A 22446-nucleotide genomic window follows, 5' to 3' on the forward strand; every position below is an offset into this window, starting at 1 on the left:
GCACACTTTTATTTTGATTTTCCTCTTACACAAAGGTTTAGAGGGTGTGAAGGGCAGGCTGTGTCACACAGCTCCAGGCAGCGGCGTAGCAAGGGGGGGCATGAGTTTTGGGGGGCGGTGGCTTCACCCCCCTCCCCCCGCTTTTACATGAGTTTGTCGCGGGGCGTCCATCTCAGGAATCATCGACAGCACCACTGCCCCCGCGCTTGAGCCAGTGGCGTAACAATAGTTTAAGGGACCCCCCTGCAATGTACACAGAGGGGCCCCCACTCCGCATTTTATCCGGAGGGGGCCCCCCGCACCGCGGGGTATGTGGGGGCCTGTGTTACGTCCCTGTCTTGAGCACGATCGTCGGGGGCGGCAAAGGCAGGGGGTCCACGACGGGCGGAAAAGTGCCTAGCTGCACCACTGGCTCCAGTCCTGCGCTGACAGGAAATGTTTCTGTTGGGCTTTGCAGAAACACCCCCGTTGGTACATTGTCACTGTCAGGATCTGCAGCCCAAGAAATGCCCTCACTCATTTACGAGGAACATTGAGAACCTCACAAATATTCAAGCCTGCCTTAGAGACTCTTTCCCCATATTGTTATTGTTAGCTCTGGCGTTCACTTAAAACCTTTTGATTTCACTTAAATTACATGCATGGCATAACTTTAAGGGTATTCAGCCATACCTCCTTTTTTTTTTATATAGCACAAACTTGACCCGAATCAGGTATCAGAGCACTTTACATACCACCAGTTGCATTACATTAGGACACATTTATTCTTGTTAGGCATGGGGAGATTAAGTGATTTGCCCAGAATCACAAGATGTTCAGTGTCATTGCCGAGACTCGAACCCAGGTCCCCAGATTTGAGGTCAACCGCCCTAGCCGTTAGGCCAACTCCTCTCCTCGCCCTCTTCCTCCAGGATCTGTTGTTGTGCCATTCACATTTTCTTCTGCCCACTACAGCCTGAGGCAATGGGTCAGCCCACTCCCGCCATTGGCTAACTTTTATGAGTGGCGGCATTCTGCCCTTTTTTTCGAGGAGCACAGACTCACGAATAGTAGTGGCCTTCAGTGCTAAGGACTACTATGGCAATGTGTGCTTTTTGGGACCCAAACTATTTTTGCTTTTTGCCAATTTCCTTTTAGATTGATGAGGAACCAGCAGCTTATCCAAGAATAAAGTATTGTAAAACCATGACAAAACAAAATAAGCATTGACAAAGCCAAAAGACTATCCAACCCTACGCCTATTGTTTTTTCAATGTGTGATTTTGTTTTTCAGGTGGAAGAACAGGGTGGCGATGAGGTGGTAACGGTGGATCTAGTTCAGCAACCAGAGCTAATGGGCTCCACCTCAGTGTAGCACGGGCCCCAAAATATCCTGTGACAGCCGCCCACAATGAAATCAGCTTGAATACTCAACATTTTTTTAATCAGTTTGAAGAGTTCAAATCACTTTTGTTTTGGTAACCTGCTGGCCACGACCCTCATGTCTCTCCAAATGACTCCATCGCTCTAAAAGCATAATAACATTAGTTTGCCCGGTTTTAGAAGCATCCTTCATTGCGGACTGGACTCTACCGTCCTGCGGCAGTCAGCTTTGGCCTTTTCTCTTTCTCACACACTCTCCCCTTAATCCAAGACCATCATGATCCTGGCCAACATCAGGAGTGGACGCATGCAGGGCAGTAATCAATATTACAATATTGAAATGTGGAGTCAAAGGCTGAATTATGTAGCAATAGGCCTGGGTGAGCTGGCACCAGGCAGATTCCTCTGGTTCATCTTGGCTCCCGGACAGTGTACATGAGGCACAGAGGAGAGGACGTAGATGAGCTGCGGAGGAGCCAGGATTCAATGACCTGCAAGGGGCAGTAAATGTGTGACGTGCTGCGATTCACAACTTGTGAGTGCCACCAGCCCCTGCGGGTGAGGTTGAATAATGCGGTCCTCTCCGCGGCATGTTCCGGGGAAGGGCCGCGCCCCTCACTTTGCCCTCAGGTAGACCCAGCCACTGGTGTTCCTGCCAGGGCCTCTAGGCTCACCCAGGAGTTTGGAGGACCCTTAAGGAAGGCTGGATGGACAGACTCTTGCTCCACCTCACTGAGTATAGTTCACATGGTCTACAGTGAGGGGGGAGATACTCGTGAGATGTCGCTAAGGAGGGTAGAAGCATTGCAGTCCCTGAGCCAGGAGCATCATCAATGCTGTACACTGAATTGTCTGAGTGACAGAAGGCCAGAAAGGCCTCAATGCAAGCTCTCTGAGATTTACCACCGACCAGGAGGCGCAGCCTTTGAGGGCGACAAAGGGCACGGCCGCAGCAGGGCCTGAAAGCACTCCAAGGAAACGGTCAGCAAGTGACCAAGTGAGTTTAGGTTCAAAGGACCCAATCAGAAAGAGGGGCATGGTCACAAGCATGGCCTAAAAGACGACCGGGACAAGCAGTCCCCCACTTTGTTGCTGGAGGAATTTGTTGCCGCCACCACAGACATGCTGCTGACCCCACGCCCAAGATGGCTCAGTGAGTTAAGCACGTGCTGCTGCACTAGAAGAACAACACTTCTTCTAGAAGAAGATGGTATATCTCTGTTTTGCGGAAGCTAGCGCCAAGTTGCCCTTCGGCAAACGTCGCGCTTTATAAAAATAAATATAAAATATGTTAAATATCATGCTTCTCCCGAAAGACAGCAACTACCAGCCAAAGGTATTTGAGTGCTGCCAGCAAGCCATGGAAGGAGGCCTGCCCATGGTGGGCACCCTCACAAAGAACCATGGACGCGGTGTGGAGGCGGGCCCAATAGCAGGCGGTGGTCGCTTGGATCCTCCAGCTGTAGGGCCGTAAGTACAAAGATTGGGACCACCGGAGACACCTTGCTAGAAGAACACCGCTTAACCCATAGACAGTTTCCACTGGCAGAGGACTTGAGGGCAACAAGTGAGCCAGAGGAGTAGGAGGTGACCTTCAGCAGCAGGGGCAAAAGTATGGGCTTCCTAGGAGCGTAGGTGGCGGAGGACAAAGAGGCTCGATGAACACAGAATCACAGTAGGAGCACACCTGTGCCAACATACCAGCACCTGCAGCCAGGACAGTGGTGCCCAGGAGCAGCGACGAACAAAGAGCCCCATCGTGGGAGGAGCACACTGGTCCCGGCATATTCGCACCTGCAGCCAGGAAGATGGTGTCAAGGAGCCGGCATCAGGCGCTTGGAGCACAACGATGATCGTCACCAGAAGGCCAGGCCTCCCTGATGCACCTAGAGCCAGCACAGCGATGCTCATGGGAAGCAGCCCACCTGTGGGCAGGATACGTAGGTCTTGGGCTGGCTTTAGGGAGAGTGGCCGGCTTTGTCTGGCTAGCAACACAACAGTGGTGCCCTGGGGACGCTGGGGCCTGGTTCAAGTTCTGGCTATATAGAAAAGCTGCACGACCAGCACAACTCTTGGCGCATCTCTATGGTTCACAACATTGTCAATCCTAATTTAATTTCTGTAAAAAACACACTTGTGAACTGAAAACTCTTATTATTATTGTGTGCCTTGCGCCGTTCCTTGCTGCGTCACTTGTCACGTGCGCCGTTCACATTGTTTTCAAGAGCACTTATGTGCAGACGTTTCTTTCGGGTCACACATCCAGTGTGAACAGTGCTGATACTGTTCTCTTGTTCATACTTGTTCCAAAATACAGAATGCTCCTTGCATCTCACACAAACCCGTTGAGTCTCCCTGCTCTTCCATTTTGCAACTGAATGTGCATGTTTTATTAACAGTCTTCCAAATATCGCCTGTTGAGACGTTGTTTTCCCTCCCTCTTTGAGACACCGTCCTCAACTCCTCTAGATGATGTTCCTTCCCTCCCTCCCTCAGGCACTGTCCTCAGCTCCTCTAGATGATGTTCCCTCCCTCCCTCAGGCACCGTCCTCAGCCCCTCTAGATGATGTTCCCTCCCTCCCTCAGACACCGTCCTCAGCTCCTCTAGATGATGTTTCCTCCCTCCCTCCCTCCCTCCCTCCCTCCCTCCCTCAAGCACTGTCCTCAACTCCTCTAGATGATGTTCCTTCCCTCCCTCCCTCAGGCACCGTCCTCAGCTCTTCTAGATGAAGTTCCCTCCCTCCCTCAGGCACCGTCCTCAGCTCCTCTAGATGATGATCCCTCCCTCCCTCAGGCACCTCCCTCAGCTCCTCTAGATGATCTTCCCTCTCTCCCTCAGACACCGTCCTCAACTCCTCTAGATGATACTCCCTTCCTCAGGCACCGTCCTCTGCCCCTCTAGATGATGTTTCCTCCCTCCCTCAGGCACCATCCTCTGCTCCTCTAGATGATGTTCCCTCCCTCCCTCAGGCGCCGTCCTCAGCTTCTCTAGATGATGTTCCCTCCCTCCCATCCCTCAGGCACCGTCCTCCGCTCCTCTAGAAGATGTTCCCTTCCTCCCTCAGGCACTGTCCTCAGCTCCTCTAGATAATGTTCCCTCCCTCCCTCAGGCACCGTCCTCAGCTCCTCTAGATGATGTTTCCTCCCTCTCTCAGGCACCATACTCAGCTCCTCTGGATGATTTTCCGTCCCTCCCTCAGGCACCGTCCTCAGCTCCTCTAGATGATGTTCCCTCCCTCCCTCAGACACCGTCTTCAACTCCTCTAGATGATGTTCCCTCCCTCTCTCAGGCACCGTGCTCACGTGCTCAGCTCCTCTAGATGATGCTTCCTCCCTCCCTCAGGCACTGTCCTCAGCCCTTCTAGATGATGTTCCCTCCCTCCCTCAAGCACCGTCCTCTGCCCTTCTAGATGATGTTCCCTCTCTCCGTCAGGCATCGTCCTCTGCCCCTCTAGATGATGTTCCTTCCCTCCCTCAGCACCGTCCTCAGCTACTCTAGATGATGTTCCCTCCCTCCCTCAGGTACAGTCCTCAGCTCCTCTAGAAGATGTTCCCTCCCTCTCGCAGGCCCCGTCCTCAGCTTCTCTAGATGATGTTCCCTCCCTCCCATCCCTCAGGCACCGTCCTCCGCTCCTCTAGAAGATGTTCCCTCCCTCCCTCAGGCACTGTCCTCAGCTCCTCTAGATGATGTTCCCTCCCTCTCTCAGGCACCATCCTCAGCTTCTCTAGATGATATTCCAACCCTCCCACAGGCAAAGTCCTCAGCTCCTCTAGATGATGTTCCCTCCCTCCCTCAGGCACCGTCCTCCGCTCAACTAGATGATGTTCCCTCCCTCCCTCAGGCACAGTCCTCAGCTCCTCTAGATGATGTTCCCTCCCTCTCTCAGGCACCGTCCACAGCTCCTTTAGATGATGATTCCTCCATCCCTCAGGCACCGTCCCCAGCCCCTCAAGATGATATTCCCTCCCTCCCTCAGGCATTGCCCTCTGCCCCTCTAGATGATGTTTCCTCCCTCCCTCAGGCACCGTCCCCAGCTCCTCTAGATGATGTTTCCTTCCTCCCTCAGGCACCGTCCCCAGCTCCTCTAGATGATGTTCCCACCCTCTCTCAGGCACCGTCCACAGCTCTTCTAGAATAATGTTCCCTCCCTCTCTCAGGCACCGTCCTCAGCTTCTCTAGATGATATTCCCTCCCTCCCCTCCCTCAGGCACCGTCCTGCGCTCCTCTAGATGATGTTCCCTCCCCCCCTGAGTCACCGTCCTCAGCTCCTCTAGATGATGTTTCCTCCCTCTCTCAGGCACCGTCCACAGCTCCACCAGATGATGCTTCCTCCCTCCCTCAGGCACAGTCCCTAGTCCCTCTAGATGATGTTCCCTCCCTCCCTCAGGCATTGCCCTCTGCCCCTCTAGATGATGATCCCTTCCTCCCTCAGGCACCGTCCTCAACTCCTCTAGATGATGTTCCCTCCTTCCCTCAGGCACCGTCCCCAGCCCCTCTAGATGATGTTCCCTCCCTCCCTCAGGCATTGCCCTCTGCCCCTCTAGATGATGTTCCCTCCCTCCCTCAGGCACCGTCTTCAGCTCCTCTAGATGATGTTCCCTCCCTCTCTCAGGCACCGTCGCCAGCTCCACTAGATGATGCTTCCTCCCTCCCTCAGGCACCGTCCCCAGCCCCTCTAGATGATGTTCCCTCCCTCCCTCAGGCATTGCCCTCTGCCCCTCTAGATGATGTTCCCTCCCTCCCTCAGGCACCGTCCTCAGCTCCTCTAGGTGATGTTCCCTCCCTCCCTCAGGCACCGTCCACAGCTCCTCAAGATGATGTTTCCTCCCTCCCTCAGGCACCGTCCTCAGCCCCTCTAGATGATGTTCCGTCCCTCTCTCAGGCACCGTCCACAGCTCCACTAGATGATGCTTCCTCCCTCCCTCAGGCACCGTCCCCAGCCCCTCTAGATGATATTCCCTCCCTCACTCAGGCCTTGCCCTCTGCCCCTCTAGATGATGTTCCCTCCCTCCCTCAGGCACCGTCCTCAGCTCCTCTAGATGTTGTTCCCTTCCTCCCTCAGGCACCGTCCTCAACTCCTCTAGATGATGTTCCCTCCCTCTCTGAGACACCGTCCTCAACTCCTCTAGATGATGTTCCCTCCCTCCCTCAGGCACCGTCCTCAGCTCCTCTAGATGATGTTCCCTCCCTCCCTCAGGCACCGTCCTCAGCCCTTCTATTTTTTTTTTTTTGAAACCGTTTATTGCACAATGAAAAAGTTACAGGCATGGGCCTACAACCATCCGGCCGGCCGCTAGAATAGCAAAGGCATATAGCATACATACAGTGAGAGTCTCTTGGCGGAGCAGATTGGCAAATCAGGTGACATCAATAGCGTAGGCCGCATAACTCCTAGCCCACAATACGGTTTCTTTTTATCAAACAGAACAACACAAAAAACCACACCCGCAAGGCAACCCGCGATCCAAGTGACAGTACGTGCTCCGTAGATGGGGGATCCTAACCAGCAGCAGAACTCTGAAGAGGGGAATGGGAGTATAGCAGGGACTGGGGAGCCACGTGCCCACGGCTGAGGGAGGGGGTCGGCTAAGGAGATGGGGCTGGCGAGGCTGCCGGTAGCAGTGGCGGCTCACAAATACCCCCACGGTAAGCGTTCCAGGGGCCCCAGATTTTCACCCACGCCCCAGGCTTACCCCTCGCCACATACACTACTTTTTCACGAAACATACACCAATCCATATGTTCTTTCCAGGCCAACACCGCCGGGGGCCTCTGGGATCCCCACAATTGGGCAATGTCACGCTTCGCTATCATGTATCCCAGAGTCACCCACCGCGTCTGCGGGACCGAATAATCATTTGGTTCCCACACATTCAGCAAGCATCTCCTCGCTTCAGGCAGCAGTGCGACACGCGTAACCACACGCAAAACCTCATGCACACCACGCCAGAATCGCTCCACTTTCGGGCACTCCCACAGTATATGCATGAAAGTTGCCAAAGCACCACATCCGCGCTTACACAATCCGTCAGCAGCAAAGCCCATACGTAGAAGCCTCGGCCCCGTGACGTAAACCCGGTGAAGGATCTTAAGCTGGACGAAACGAAGGCGAGCCGGGATGGCCACCTCCTTCGGAGAGGCCACCGCGGAGATCCAGTCCTCGTCGTCCAGCTCCAGCCCATCGGCAACCCAGGCCTCGCGGAGGCCAGTCAGCAGGCACGATCTGTCATTGATTAGTTTTTTATATATAAGGGAGATCGTGCTGTCTGGTACATGGCCATCCAGCACCCTGTCCTCTAGGGGGGAAGACTCCGGAATGGACGCAACATCCGGGAAGACGGAGGCCAGCGCGTGGCGGACTTGTAAGTATCGAAAGTACTCACTGCCTTGCAGCTGAAACTCCGTCTGCAGCGTCTCAAAAGTCTTGAAGCCCCCCCTCGTCCAGAGATCTCCCACCGTGCTGATTCCGATCGTGTCCCACTTCTCGAAGCCCTTCGATGTCCACAGGGAGCCCAACCTCTCAGACGCATACAGCGGTGATGCCCGGGTCAAACGGTCCTTCCACCCCATAGCTGCATTAGCCGCGTGCCATACACGCACCATGACACGCGTCGGTCCCGTCAGACGGGAGTCGGGCGTGCCAGAGTAGAGCGCTCGATTATAATCGCCACCGGGCAGGAGCATCTTGTCCATTTCAAATGCCGGGTTCAAGGCGGGCCCGTAAAGGCCATGATTGATTGCAGCTAGCTGGGAGGCCCAGTAATACCGTTTAATGTCCGGGAGGGCGACCCCCCCATCGTACCACGGGAGCGTCAATTTGGCCAGAGCAATACGCGGCCTCCCGTCCCAGAACAGGCGCCGCTGCAGGCCCTCCACCTCACGGAAGTAGCGCGCTGGGACCAAGTCCATAGTGTTCTGGAGGGCGTACAGGAAGCGCGGCAAGGACATCATCTTAAACAAGGCCGCTCGGCCAAGTGGCGAGAGCGGAAGACGCCGCCAACGGGCGACATCCTCTCGCAAGCGCTGGAGGGGGGGCAACAAGTTCCGCTCATAGCGGGCCTCCGGGTCCAGAGTGATATATATACCCAGGTACCGGAACCCCTGGGAGGCAATCTGGATCGGGCAGTCACGCGGTAGGGCCGGAGCCTCCCCGGAAAGCACATATACGCAGGATTTCGCCCAGTTGATGACAAGGCCTGAGTTACGCCCGAAGGAGCGCAAAACATCAACCAGGACAATCAGCGACTTGCGCGGGGAGGCGCGATACAAAAGGATATCATCGGCGTAGAGGGACACGCGGTCCTCATACTCAGGGGTCCAGCGGAGACCACGGATAGAGGGGTGCCACCGTAGCCACTCCGCCAAGGGCTCCAAGGCCAGTGCAAACAGGAGCGGCGACAAGGGGCAACCCTGACGCGTGCCCCGCCCCAGCTCGAATGGGGCCGAGACTCGCCCATTCACCACCACCTGCGCCAATGGGCCCGAATACAACAATTTGACCCAGCTAATAAACCCCGGGCCAAATCCGAATTTCGCCAGCATCGCCCAGATGTATGGCCATTCAAGCGTGTCAAACGCCATGGTGGCGTCTAAGGATGCCAAGATGGCCGGCTCCCGCACAAACGGGACACGCGCGAGCACCCCGTGCAAGCGTCGCAGATTAAGAGCCGTGTTGCGATGGGGTATAAATCCAGATTGGTCTTGGTGGACCAAGTCGCCCACCACACCGACCAACCGGTTGGCCAACACCTTGGCGAGGATTTTGGGTTCCGCGTTCAAGAGCGAAATTGGCCTGTAGGATGTGACCCGCTCACGGGGTCTCCCCTCCTTGTGTATCACCACGATCGTGGCCAGACGCTGGTCCGGCGGGAGGGAACCCTGCGAGTGGGCCGCCAGGAACATCGCGCGCAGGTGGGGCGCTAGTACATCCGGGCGCAGCTTGTAAAGCTCGATGGGGAGACCATTAGGGCCCATGGCCTTGCCGGACGCGACCGAGCGAATAGCCAGGGCAATTTCGTCCGAGGTGGGAGGAGCGTCCAGCGAATCCCTGTCCTCCACCGAAAGGGAGGGCAGCGTTATGTCCCGAAGCAGGGAATGGGAATCTTCCTCCGAGCAGGGGGAAACCGGGGAGTACACCTCGCGGAAGTAATCCGCGAAGCAGGAGACAATGGCTTCCGGCTCGGTGACACGCGCACCATCCATCCTCTCAATCAAAGGAACCACACGACTCGCTCTCTCCCTCTTATCCAACCACGCAATCAATTTACCCGCCTTATCGCCCACATCATACAATCGTCCCTGTTGCTCTCTACTGAGGCCCCTGGCCGCCTCCGTGACGAGGGCCCCATAGGCCGCCTGCTTGAGGTGCAAAACATGCAACTTGGCATCCGTTACCCCGCTCCCCAGGTCACCCTCCAGTTCCACAATCTCGGCCTCCACCCGGGTCACCTCCTCCCGCTCACGCCTCTGGGCATGGGAGATAAAGGAGAGGGCCTCCCCTCTGAGGACTACCTTAAAGGCCTCCCACAGGGAGATGGCCGAAGGGACAGACCCCACATTCTCGTCAAAATATCGCTGTAAGGATTTGATCAAGTCGGCACGAATGGTGGGGTCTCGCAAGTACCATGCATTGATTGGGGCCACCCTGCCCTCCCCCCTCGGGAAGACATCAAAATGTAACAGTAATGGGGAGTGATCCGAAATACCCCGCGCCAGATGGCACACCTCTCCTACCCTCCCAGCGTGGGCCGCCGGGACCAGGATGTAGTCAAGTCGCGAGAGGCTACCATGGGCACCCGAGTGGAAGGTGTACTGCAGCTGCGTAGGGTGTTTTAGTCGCCAGCAATCCACCAGGCCCAGTGTGTCTAAAAGGCCGGACAGCCACGCCTGTGCCCGGGGGAGGTCCCTAGGGGGGTGACGATCCATAGAACCAGAAACTACCGCATTGAAGTCCCCCCCAACCACCAGCAAGCCACCCGGGAGGTCCAGGAGGAGGTGCCCCAGATCCGCAAATGTAGTAGCTTGTAGCCCAGGCGGGACGTACACTGACATGAAAACAAACACTCTACCCTCCATTCTACCCACCAGGACAGTGTAGCGTCCCCTCTCGTCATGGCGCACCTCATCAATCTCCAGCGGGAGCGAGTTCTTGATCATGATACCCACCCCCCGCGACCCCGAAGTGAAGCCCGAGTGGGCCACCAAACGATAGCCTCGCCGATTCATGGCATGGAAGGAGTTACCTATAAGGTGTGTCTCCTGCAAGAAGACAACATCTGGCGATATACGTTTCAGGAACTGCAGGACCACACCACGCTTAATCCGATCCCCCAGGCCGTTAACATTCCAGGACAACACAGCCAAGTCCCTACCCCCCATCATACGTAGAAGCAATCAGTCGTCCCCCACAGAGCATTTCGAGAACAGCAATACAATAAAGGGTTTGCCTTGCGGTGCGAACAAACAACACACCCCCCCGCCCCCCCATCCCAACAGAACTCCCCCCTCCCTGCACCCCTGCATGAGCCCAGTCAGCCCCCCCAAAGTGCAGTGTGCCTGTCGCCCCATAGAGAAAGACTAACTAGTACCCCAGAGGAGGAGGGAAGCCCCCAACAGACCCCGTACGACCTCCATAGGAGGGGAACATACACGATCGAGAAATGGTAAAGAAGTATTGTCCCGAGCAGGGTCTATTATTCACCCCTTAATTCTGATCCGGCAGGCCCTCTCCACCGCCCGCACCCCCCCCACCCCCCCGGCCCCGATCATCAGGCAGAGTGTCCAACCAGTCCCCAGCCGCCTCGGGTCGATCAAAGAAGTGTGTGCGACCTTCCACCTCCACCCTTAGCTTAGCTGGAAAGAGCATTGAGTACTTTAGGTTCAGGTCCCGCAGGCGACGTTTAATACCGAGAAAACTCAGTCTCTGCTTTTGGACCGCCGGAGTAAAGTCCGGGTAGAAACGCACATCCATGTTGTCAAGCTTGACCGGTCCCTGTTGCCTGGAGGTCTGCAGGATAGCGTCCCTGTCCCGAAAGTTAAAAACCCGGGCAATGAGAGGCCGCGGCGGGGCACCGGCCTTCGGCCTACCCCCAGGGACCCGGTGAGCACGCTCCACCGCAAAAAGCTTACTCAAGCCCCGGGGCTGCAGATGGGTAAGGATTAGATCTTCCACAAAAAGGTCGGCGGCCTCCGCCTCTCGTCCCTCCGGCACCCCCACAATACGAACATTATTCCTCCTGGCACGACCCTCGGAATCCTCCAGTCGCCGGTCCATCAGGGCGCCCGCCTGGCCAAGCCGGCGCACCTCCTTTTGGAGGGCCGCCACATCTGTCTCGAGGCCCGCCGTGGTGTGGGTCAGGGAATCGACCCGGTCATTCGTCTTAGACAGGTCGGCCCTCACCAGGCTCACATCCACAAGGACCGAGTCTATTTTTTGCGCTAGGGTGTCGAAGCGCTGGTCCACCGAGGCCTTCATCTCCGCGATGGCGCCCATGACGTCCCGGAGGGTCGGGTCCACCGGCTGGGCAGGCGTCTCCGTCAGGCCCGCCGGGGACATGCGCGATGTCTCCGGAGATCCCTTCTGGAGAGTGTAGCGGTCCATACTGTTGGATTGGTGCGCCGGGCCACGGCGGGTCGTCTTCACCTTCGCCCGGTCGCCATCTTGTTTGGTGGACATGCTTGCTCTCCCACCGTCGTGCCAATCTCCTCAAAAGGGCCGATAAACCCGTTCACGGGGTCCGGGGGGGGGGAGGGCGGCCACCGCACCGCAGGATGATCCACAGCTGGCGGGTCAGCCGGGCACCTGGACAAGACCACACCACCGCACCCCGCTTTGCGACCCTACCTCGCTGGAGGCGAGGAGGGTGCAAAAGTGAAAGTGAAAGCGCGGAGTACGCGAGTCGCCCAGCCGTGCCCGCCGCTGTTGTTCACTTTGTCCCCGGATCGCCCCACTACTCCAATCCGGGGGGCCGGCGCGGGGAAGGCCGCAACCTTCGATCGGCGCTCCCGCCGGTGTTCGGGGTCCGATTCGAACACGGAAAACGGGTGGCGCCTCAGCTCGGGTTCACCGACACAGTCCCCTCAAAAAGGACAGGATATAGCCAGGATTAATTCAGGAGGTCGCGGAGGTCCTCGGGAGCCTCGCACCTACGCGGCCATCTTGGTTGCGCGCTAGGCTCCTCCTCCTCCTCAGCCCTTCTAGATGATGTTCCCTCCCTTCCTCAGGCATCATCCTCTGCCCCTCTAGATGATGTTCCTTCCCTCCCTCGGCACCGTCCTCAGCTACTCTAGATGATACTCCCTCCCTCAGGCACCGTCCTCAGCTCCTCTAGATGATGTTCCCTCCCTCCCTCAGGCACCGTCCTCAGCTCCTCTAGATGATGTTCCCTACCTCTCTCAGGCACCGTCCACAGCTCTTCTAGATGATGTTCCCTCCCTCTCTCAGGCACCGTCCTCAGCTTCTCTAGATGATGTTCCCTCCCTCCCCTCCCTCATGCACCGTCCTCCGCTCCTCTAGATGATGTTCCCTCCCTCCCCTCCCTCAGGCACCGCCCTCAGGTCCTCTAGATGATGTTCCCTCCCTCCCTCAGGCACCGTCCTTAGCCCCTCTAGATGATGTTCCCTCCCTCCCTCAGGCACCGTCCTCAGCTCCTCTACATGATGTTCCCTCCCTCCCTCAAACACCATCCTCAGCTCCTCTAGATAATGTTCCCTCCCTCATTTATTGTCCTCAGCTCTTCTAGATGCTCCCTCCCACCCACAGGCACCGTCCTCAGCCCCTCTAGATGATGTTTCCTCACTTTCTCAGGCACCGTCCTCAGGTCTTCTAGATGATGTTTCCTCCCTCCCTCAGGCACCACCCTCAGCCCCTCTAGATGGTGTTCCCTCCCTCAGGTATTGTCCTCAGCTCTTCTTGATGCTGCCTCCCTCAGGCATCGCCCTCAGCTACTCTAGATACTCCCTCAGGGATCGTCATCAGCTCCTCTAGGTGCTCACGCCCTCAGGCACCGTCCTCAGAGTCTGAAAAAGCTCTTTTGTCAACTGTTTGGGATCAGAGAGTTACCAGGTTCGTTGGGATGGAATCGAAAGAGACTCTCAGCTGCTGGAGGCGGTGATTGGGCACTGCACCGCGAGCACGATGAGCCACACTGAGGTGTGGGAACTTCCCGCCTCATCCCGGCTCCAGGTCTTCTGACCAATCAGGTGCTCTCGCGGCCATGCACTGCAATGACTTATATCTGCAAGTGTGGAAATTCCAGACTTCTGAACTTAATCATTTCCTGTAAACATGGAAAGAGGGCCAAGCCACGCTCGTAAAGTCTTTATGAGCACTTAAGATGCAGGATAGGGGCGCAGCGGGAAGGTCATAGGGTGGAAGAGGGGGAGGCAAGGGAAGCAAAGACGGATGACAGAGGGTTTGAAGGGGAGGCTGGCAGGTCCCTCCAGTAACACTGCGGCCATTAAAAATATATTATGTTCTGCATGCATTAAATCTGTAAAGAAAAGACTGAAGAAAGAGAGCAGAATGGCAGTACTCAAGAAATAATGGACAGGAGGAGAGGAGATACAAAGCAAAATAAGGGAGCAATGGAGAGAAAGAGCAAACAATTCTAAAATGATAAAAAATATAATTGAGCATAGATGCATCGAGAATTATTTTAATAGGAGTTCTGGAGGCCATGGTAGACTCCATTGATTGAGCTAGGATGGGACATGGTAGACTATATTGACCGGGCTAGGATGAGACATGGGAGACTCCATTGATTGAGCTAGGATGAGACATGGTAGACTCCATTGACTGAGCTAGGATGGGACATGGTAGACTCCATTGACTGAGCTAGGATGGGACATGGTAGACTCCATTGACTGAGCTAGGATGAGACATGGTAGATTCCATTGCCCGAGCTAGGATGGGACATGGTAGACTCCATTGACCGAGCTAGGATGGGACATGGTAGACTCCATTGACCGAGCTAGGATGGGACATGGTAGACTCCATTGACCGAGCTAGGATGGGACATGGTAGACTCCATTGACTGAGGTAGGATGGGAAATGGTAGACTCCATTGACTGAGCTAGGATGGGAAATGGTAGACTCTATTGGACCAAGCTAAGTACGGGACACAAGGATGGCCGGCGCTTAACTTGTTAAAAACCATAAGTGCTGTGCCCCAAATATTTCTTCTGTGCCTACTGCGGGCACCGTTGCATGCCGTTTTGGAGAATGCTATATCTGCTGAGGCTTGATTGCACCTCATGCATCCTTCTTCCACCACCCTTTCCTTTTTGTGTTTTTATTTCACTCATGCAGGATCTTTTTGTATCCTGCCTTCTCCCCTTGTCACTGTCTTATTGGTCAAAGACTAATGAGGGAAAATGAGCAGTTTTGCAGAGAACAAAGAAGTCTCAAACATCTTATGAGTGCTAGGGTGGCTTTTTGTGAAGAAGAAGACTGTTAACATTTAGGCACCAGGGAGAGGAATTTATGGAACATCTGGACTGGCTGGTGGTGGCCAGCTTAGCCTACAACCTCCATGATGGTAGTAAGGGGGCTGAGCAAACCGCAATCATCAAGGGGTCGTTGCTGCAATGCAACTCATAACTGCCTCTGTCTAAATCCCACATCCATCACCACTTGTAGGGGAGAAGACAACACTGAACAGCTGTATTCAAGAGGAACGAATAACTCTGCGAGGCAGGCGTGTTGATAGTATGTGGGATCTGCGGCTTGAGCACATTGTGGTACTGGATGCAGTTTGCAATCTTGTCATCACAGGAGCATGGAAGGCAGGCCCTGTCTCCTAGACACTCCCACCACTGCTTGCATAGCAGTCATCTATGAGGAGTATTTTACATAGGGACTATGGGGGTGCTGTCCTACACTGATTAAGCCCTGGGTATTTTGCACAAGATATTGTCACTAGCATTCTCTAAAGCATAGAAGAAGGTGAGGAGGACAATAATGTTTTAGACAAAGCCCCTGAATGTGAAAAGAGATCCCGAAAGAGACAGGTGTGAATGATTCTCAAGAAGGAGAAAAGTTTTATCAATCAATGCGCAATTCCCGGAACAGGATATGCCAGATGTTGTTACATTCTACTTTTAAGGAGATATGGAAAATAATTGACACTGTCATCTAGCCGTGGATGTAAAGTTTGAACTATTTCCTCTCTTTCTCTTTCCAGTATCTTTCCCTTTCTACTTTCTGTCTCCTTTAAGGGCTAGCCAAAGTAAGAAAATCCATACCCAAAATATAATAGCGTTATTCAACACTTTCTATATACTCATAATCACAATGTCCAATTTAAGTCTCCATGTATAGATTTATTCCGTGTCACTCAACTTGCATGTTTATTAACATTCGATGTGTTTATGGATGGCCCGGGACATATTTTGTTTCCAATCCTTCATTGAATCTTCAATAAAAATAATTTGATTGTAGCCAAAGATGGCTAACACGTTTCGCACTTTAAGAACTTTTTCAGGGCTTATTATTCAACCATGTTTGCTACAGAAGCATATTCAATATGTGGTATGAGTTTATCCAACATATAATTTGTTTCACCCACTGATATGGATGCAGGCAATGAAAGAACTGGCGGGCTCTCAGCATTGACTAACTCTGTCTACAATCAAATTGTTTTTACATAAAGGACTGGAAACAAAATATGAGTGTTGAGTAACGCTATTGGATTTACAATCAGGGATGTCGTTGATAGAGGGTGTGTGGAGGCTGATTCCACACACTAAATGGATTATTGTTGGTGACAGTGGTAGGTGGGGTCTTTGTGTTCTTTGCCCCAGTCACCTATCATCATTATTTGTTGTTCCACACTCAGAACATGTCTAGAGGCCACTTGATCATATGCAACACTGGACACTGCTCATATAGTTTTTGCACGCTGCATACTGGTATTCTGGGGCCTCCTCAACTAGCTTACAGTGAACTTGGTTGAAAACTAAACTATTAGGAAACAAAGCCAATCCAGCCTCAACATAAATGGAACGAGCGCCTGGTCTTGCGAGTGTAAGGTAAAAGAAAGTCATTCTTCCAGATTCTGGATAGTTTAAAGACAGTTAGGAAGATAGTTATGCAGAACAATCCATAAAGCATTCCCAATATCCACAGAAGGTGTAATTGGATACTTGGGGTCATTGGAGTAAAGCAGAATGTTGAGCTGATGAAAGCTGGAAGATGAAGCAGATTTGATCTGAGAGGTAAATGTAAGGTTGAAGTCATTCTTAACAACAATGGTTTTAACTACCTTCTTTGGAATAGGACACATGCCCTGTCCTAAGGCTAGAATGCAGGGTCACGAGGGATTGCCCGCACCCATGGTTTCAGTCATATCAATATGACGTTTGATCCGAAGACTTCCCATCAAGTCCTGGAGACCCGCCATACGTTGCATCTTGAGTAGGATCTGAGCTCACAGGCAACAGTTGAATCCATGAGACCTAGTGAGACATGTTAGAGGCAATATATTTGTTAAAATACTGGGGGCCACATGTATCAACATTTGTAAAAGCGATTACCTAATTGCTATTTTCTGCGAATCGCAATTAGGTAATTGCTATTACAAATGTATGAAACTCATAGAGTTTCATTTAGCGATTCCTAGCGGGTCGCAAATCAACATACCTTATGAATATTAATGAGGTAGATCGCAAATTGCAACCCCCTAGGAATCGCTAAAATCATGGGAATGTCCGTGATTGCTTTTAAACAAAGCAATCTTTTTTTTAATGCAGGCCCTTATCCTTCAAGGAAAACGGGTTGTATTTGAAAAAAAGAGAAATGAAAGTTTTCTTTTAATTTTTTAAGAGGAGGCTGTGGACCAGGAGGCCACTGCCTGCACTTAAAAATGTTTTTACAACCATTCCGAAAGAGGAAAGGGTCCCTTGGGGACCCCTTCCAATTTGCGAATGAGTTAACGCTAACTTGAAGTTGGTGGTAAATTGCAAATGTTTTGCGACCGCATTCACGGTCACAAAACATTCATGCAAACCGCTGGAATTCGCTATTTGGAAGGGACACCCTAAACACGCCCCTTCCAAATAGTGAATTCCTGACCCATTTTGCGATTCGGTAATAGATTACTGAATCACAAAATAGGGTGTGATACATGTAAAAAGCCTTTTGTTGCATTTTAAAACAGGCAATTCTGCGAATCGGCCCGTAGACGAATGAAAAACTGGTTGATACATGTGGCCCTCGCTGATAATGGGGAACAGTACCTGACACTGAAGGTCACATGCCAAAAGCAAAGGTCAGGAGATAAATTATCTGTGGACGGTTAGACAGAAATTAACTAATCTACAGCAAGAGCTGATCTGTATAATGATGGACTAGAGGTGATCTCTCAGCTTGTTATGGTCAAGGCTGCAACCCACTAGCATGTCCTCAAGACCAACACAGTGGAACACTTACCATAAATATTTTGGTATAAAGGATTTCCCTTGGCTCATCATTGGATGGGGCGCCAAACAAAGATATATGAATATTATTATATGGATATACCTTATATAATACCTAACCCTGGGCGTTGCAGGCAAAGTTGCTCTACGTGGAGCACCACGGAGTTGGCCAAAAACTCTGCTTTGTTCTTCCCACCCCCCCTACAATAAATATTTTCTAAATGCAATCTACAATTAATGTAAAATAAAACAGCACTTAACTTATTGCGGCGTCCCAGCTGCCCTCCTCCTCCTCGCCGTAATCCATGGTAGGACTGCGCATGCATAGTCCTACCATGACGTATGTCCAACGTACGAGATTGCGGCGAGGAGGAGGAGGGCAGCCCGGGACTCAGCGATAAGGTAAATGCAATTTTATTTCACATTAATTATAGATTGCATTAGAAAATATTTATTGCGGGGGTGGGAGGTGGGAGGGTCCGGGGCTGAAGTCCGATCCACTGCGGAGTCGGAAGTTTTGCAGAAACTTTGCGTTCTCCACGGGACGCAGAGTATGCAAAATTCTGCAAACTCCGCAAGCGGAGCAGAGTTTAGTGCCCAGGGTTAATAATATATTGATCATATTGCTATTTATCGCTATGCTAAACATGTAAACATTTTTATTTATAAAATGTATGAACATCTTTTACTTTTCTTTATCTAAAAACTTTAAGCAGGATTAATGGGCAGGGTCTTTTTTGAGCTTGTCGTTCAACTAGAAATTGGTGTAATGGGAGAATTATGTAACCTTGAGAAAGCCAGCAGGCACAGGTGAAACATTGGCCATGAGGGATTGGCTGCGATCACTGTACTTTTTATACTTTGCACTTTTGCTATGGAAATGGTGCAACTGGTTGCTATACTTAGTGGTCAATGAACTAAGGACAATTTGTAATAAGAATGGCATATTTATTTTCTTTGTTGGTACCACTGACATCCTCCTCCAAATGAACTGAAAGCAGAACGGACTCAAGCCCAGGTGAAGACAGAAACCTACCTGGAAAACTTCCAGTACCTCTCAAGGTTATGAGTTGCGCGTTGACAATTGACTCCATCAGCGTTTACACTGTTGGCAGCAAAGAAAAAAGGGTTATAGATGTCTAATGCAAAGGAATTACAAGTAGTTGATAACAACAAGGAGGGACCAGTTTAATGAGAAGTGGTTCAGCATAAAAAGAAAGAGGGCAGAGCTATATTGGAAAGTTTTGGAAAGGAAAGGGAAGGAAAGGAAAGGAAAGAAAAGGAAAGAAAAAAAAACAATATAAGACAAAAGTACAGCTTCAGAAGCTCTTCTAAGTTACACAGGACAAGTGATCCATTCCCTTTGATTACTCGATTAACGCTTGGAAGCCGAAAGGAGCTCAGCTTCTATCTCCCCTGTTAGATTTGAAAGAAGCTCTTCTAAGTTAGTCATTCACTACTGGCAAAGCCCACCAGAACTAAATCTCCTAGAGCAATTCTAGTGGTGAGGATGCAGATCAGATATTGTCTATAACTTTACGATCTAAGCCTTGGATAACTCAGATAATTGGACATAGAGTTCTGACAGTGAGATCAACTGGCCACTGAGACAAGATGATGCCCTTAGAATCTGAAATATTTCCTTTTGTTCTTCTGAAGAAAGAAGAATATAGTCATAAAGCTGTGCGTAGAGGCAACAAGTAAGCTGTATGTTCGGAGCGAGAGAAATCCTTTGCTGCGGCTTATACTTTGGTTCTATTTGCGCTCAGCTGCTTTGACAGGGATTAAAGAGCATAGAATTGATGGTAAACCAAGGGGAAAGTCAACATGTTTCAGCTTACTCCACCACTGGGCATTAAAGTGTCTGTTATCCAAGGTGAATCAGTCTGATCAGTAAGTGGACAGTAATTATCCACAACAGAAATAGAGACAAGGCAGGGGTTGTGTCAATCTATGCAGACTTTGCTCCATTACAGGTTGGATACTAAAAATATTATCTTTTTTAGGTGAGAAGTCAGAGGAATAAGATGTTAAGCAAAGGTAAGTCGGGAAACAGCCTTTACTACGCAACCGTTACAAAGCATGCCATTACATCGCATGGCGTTGCAACGAAAAAGGTGTGCAGCAGTGGGTAGAAGGTGTTGGATTTAACTCCAACACCTTCCCTACTGTTGCACGCACTGGAGTTGGAATAGAAAACAAATCTATTCCATCTTCCAGTGCTCCCCCGACTGAAAGTCGATGTAAAGGTTGGCGTTGCAACAGCATGCGATGTAATGGCACGCGTTGTAACATCACATATTCAGGTTAGTCAGAGAAATAAGATCCTAAGCAAAGGTAAGCAAAGTTTTACTATATATAACTCCACATATATGTACTTTGATTATATAAATATGGTCAAGGTATGTAGATGTGGAGTTAAGAAAACTAAATCTATACTTACCTATTTGCACTTACCTTCTCGATATTTTGGTTCTCTGTATTTTTGACACAATTTCCGTCAACATGATATTTCTGTTTCTGATATTCTGTCAGTGATCCAGGAATTTCACTGTGCTGTTCCAACAATTTTGGAGAAAAAATCACAGAGATTTTTCATTTGCTCTGAGCTAGTGAAAAGTGTTAGCTGGAGAGTCGTAAAAGGGTATGGGCCGGTGGGTCAGGTAAGACTTGTGCCAGTCTGGAGGGGGCATTTCCTGCTCAAAACGCTGCAGGGGACTGGCTGGCGACTGGGCTGTGCTGTTGACTAAGGATCATGCAATACTTAAGACCGGTCTATAGTTTACTGACCTAATAATTGCGAGTTTGGAGAAACTGGTAATTACAGGTGGAGGAATGTACACTTGAAATTATTGCTCCAAGTGAAATTTAGCCACTGTTAATTAGGGCATTTTCATGCAATGGGGTAATGATTGCTAGTTAATTCACCCACACAATGAATGGGCCGTGACTCCCCTTGCCCTGACCCTAGTCCTATGTGGCTTCCTGATCTTTTTTGCTTGATGTAAAACTTTAAATTATATAGCCATTTGGGATTTACCCCCAGTGACTGGACACTTTCCTTGTGGCAACTGTTGCATTTGCCCCTTTACAGAAAGATATGCCTTGGTATGACCACAAGGAACATTTGAACACATATCAGTGAACACTGCAGTAATATTCAATGCAGATGTGCTACTACAAGTTTGACTACCTATTTTCTTGAACAAGGACACAATGAGGATAATATAAAGTGGGTGAGAAGTTACACCAGTCCATATCTCAGAGAGCAGAAGAGTTCCTTTTCTCAAAGAACAATGATGGATCCACAGACTGAATACATATCAGTGGGGCCTGAATGATGAGAGACCATGAATCTCCTTAGCAACCTGATTATACTCTAGTGCTTTACCAAAGTTTAGAATCAGTATCAGGCCCCCTCTTTCTTCTGTAGAGCTTAGGTGTATATTCTGAGGGCTCTGCACATTCTAAGATATTGCACTGTAGTATTGTTAGTATGTGCCTCTTTAACTGTTTGGCCCTCATACTTTAATCAAATATTTTGCACCCTTTGAACCATAACCCCATATCAGAGCTTCACGCATCCTAACATGTGACTCCTGGCTGTGACTGAAAACATTTTACTTTACCTTGCTTGTGCTGATTATAGGAAGGAGTCTCTATGTTTGTTCTACACATTAGTTTCTTCTTTTAAATTAGCACAATTAGCACATTAGTTCCTCCCCTACTACATACAGCAACTTCTTTTGGCAATCCTCAGACTTTTGTTTTAATATAACACAGTTAGACATATTTGGATTTTGAACTTCTCCATGACTGGAATTGTTTATCAATAAGCACTGTTAACTTTTAAGTTTACCCATTTGACTTTTATAATTGTTGTGAGACATTGCCAAATCACATTTCGTAGCTGCTACCAACAGAACATTTTGTAGCCATTTAACATTATTATGTGATAACGCTGATGGATGTATTCACTGGCGGCTTGATGCTTCACTCGGGGCAGTTACAGGCACATAAACCAGGAGGCTGCCCACCTTCAGATTCATCCCAGTGCAAATAGCGCAAATAGGTGCACAGACAGGGAAACCACTTTCCTGAGGTGAGATTTATGACCTCTGCTGCTCTATATGAAGTCATTATTAGTAATATGTTTTTTTAATTTGTAATTATTTTGACTATTTAGTACAATTAAATGCCACTGTTTTCCTGGCCCCTACCCGATAATGCTTTTGACTAATTTGGGGACGGGTAAGTCAAGCCATTTAGGGACTGTTGGAAATGGCCCTTTCAGCAGGGTCACCCCCAAACATTTTGTCTTCCGCCTCCCATTTTTTGCTGAATTAGTTTTTTGTTGGCTTTAGGACTCTGTGCACTTTACCACTGCTAATCAATGCTAAATTGTTGTGCTCTCTCCTGAAAACATGGTAGAATTGGCTTATACCAAATTGGCCTATTTAATATACTTATACATCCTTAGTAATGTGCACAGCCTGTGCCCAGACCCTGGAAATTAAATGATACTAGTGGACCTGCAGCATTGATTGTTGCACCCACTTAAGTAGCCCTTAAAACATGTCGCAGGCCTGCCATTGCAGAGCCTGGCAAGAAAAACCTCTTTAAGACAATTTGCGGGTTTTCATTGGGACCCGCTCTGGCACTGCATG

This window comes from Triturus cristatus, chromosome 6, assembly GCF_964204655.1.
Source record: "Triturus cristatus chromosome 6, aTriCri1.1, whole genome shotgun sequence".
Taxonomy (NCBI): domain Eukaryota; kingdom Metazoa; phylum Chordata; class Amphibia; order Caudata; family Salamandridae; genus Triturus; species Triturus cristatus.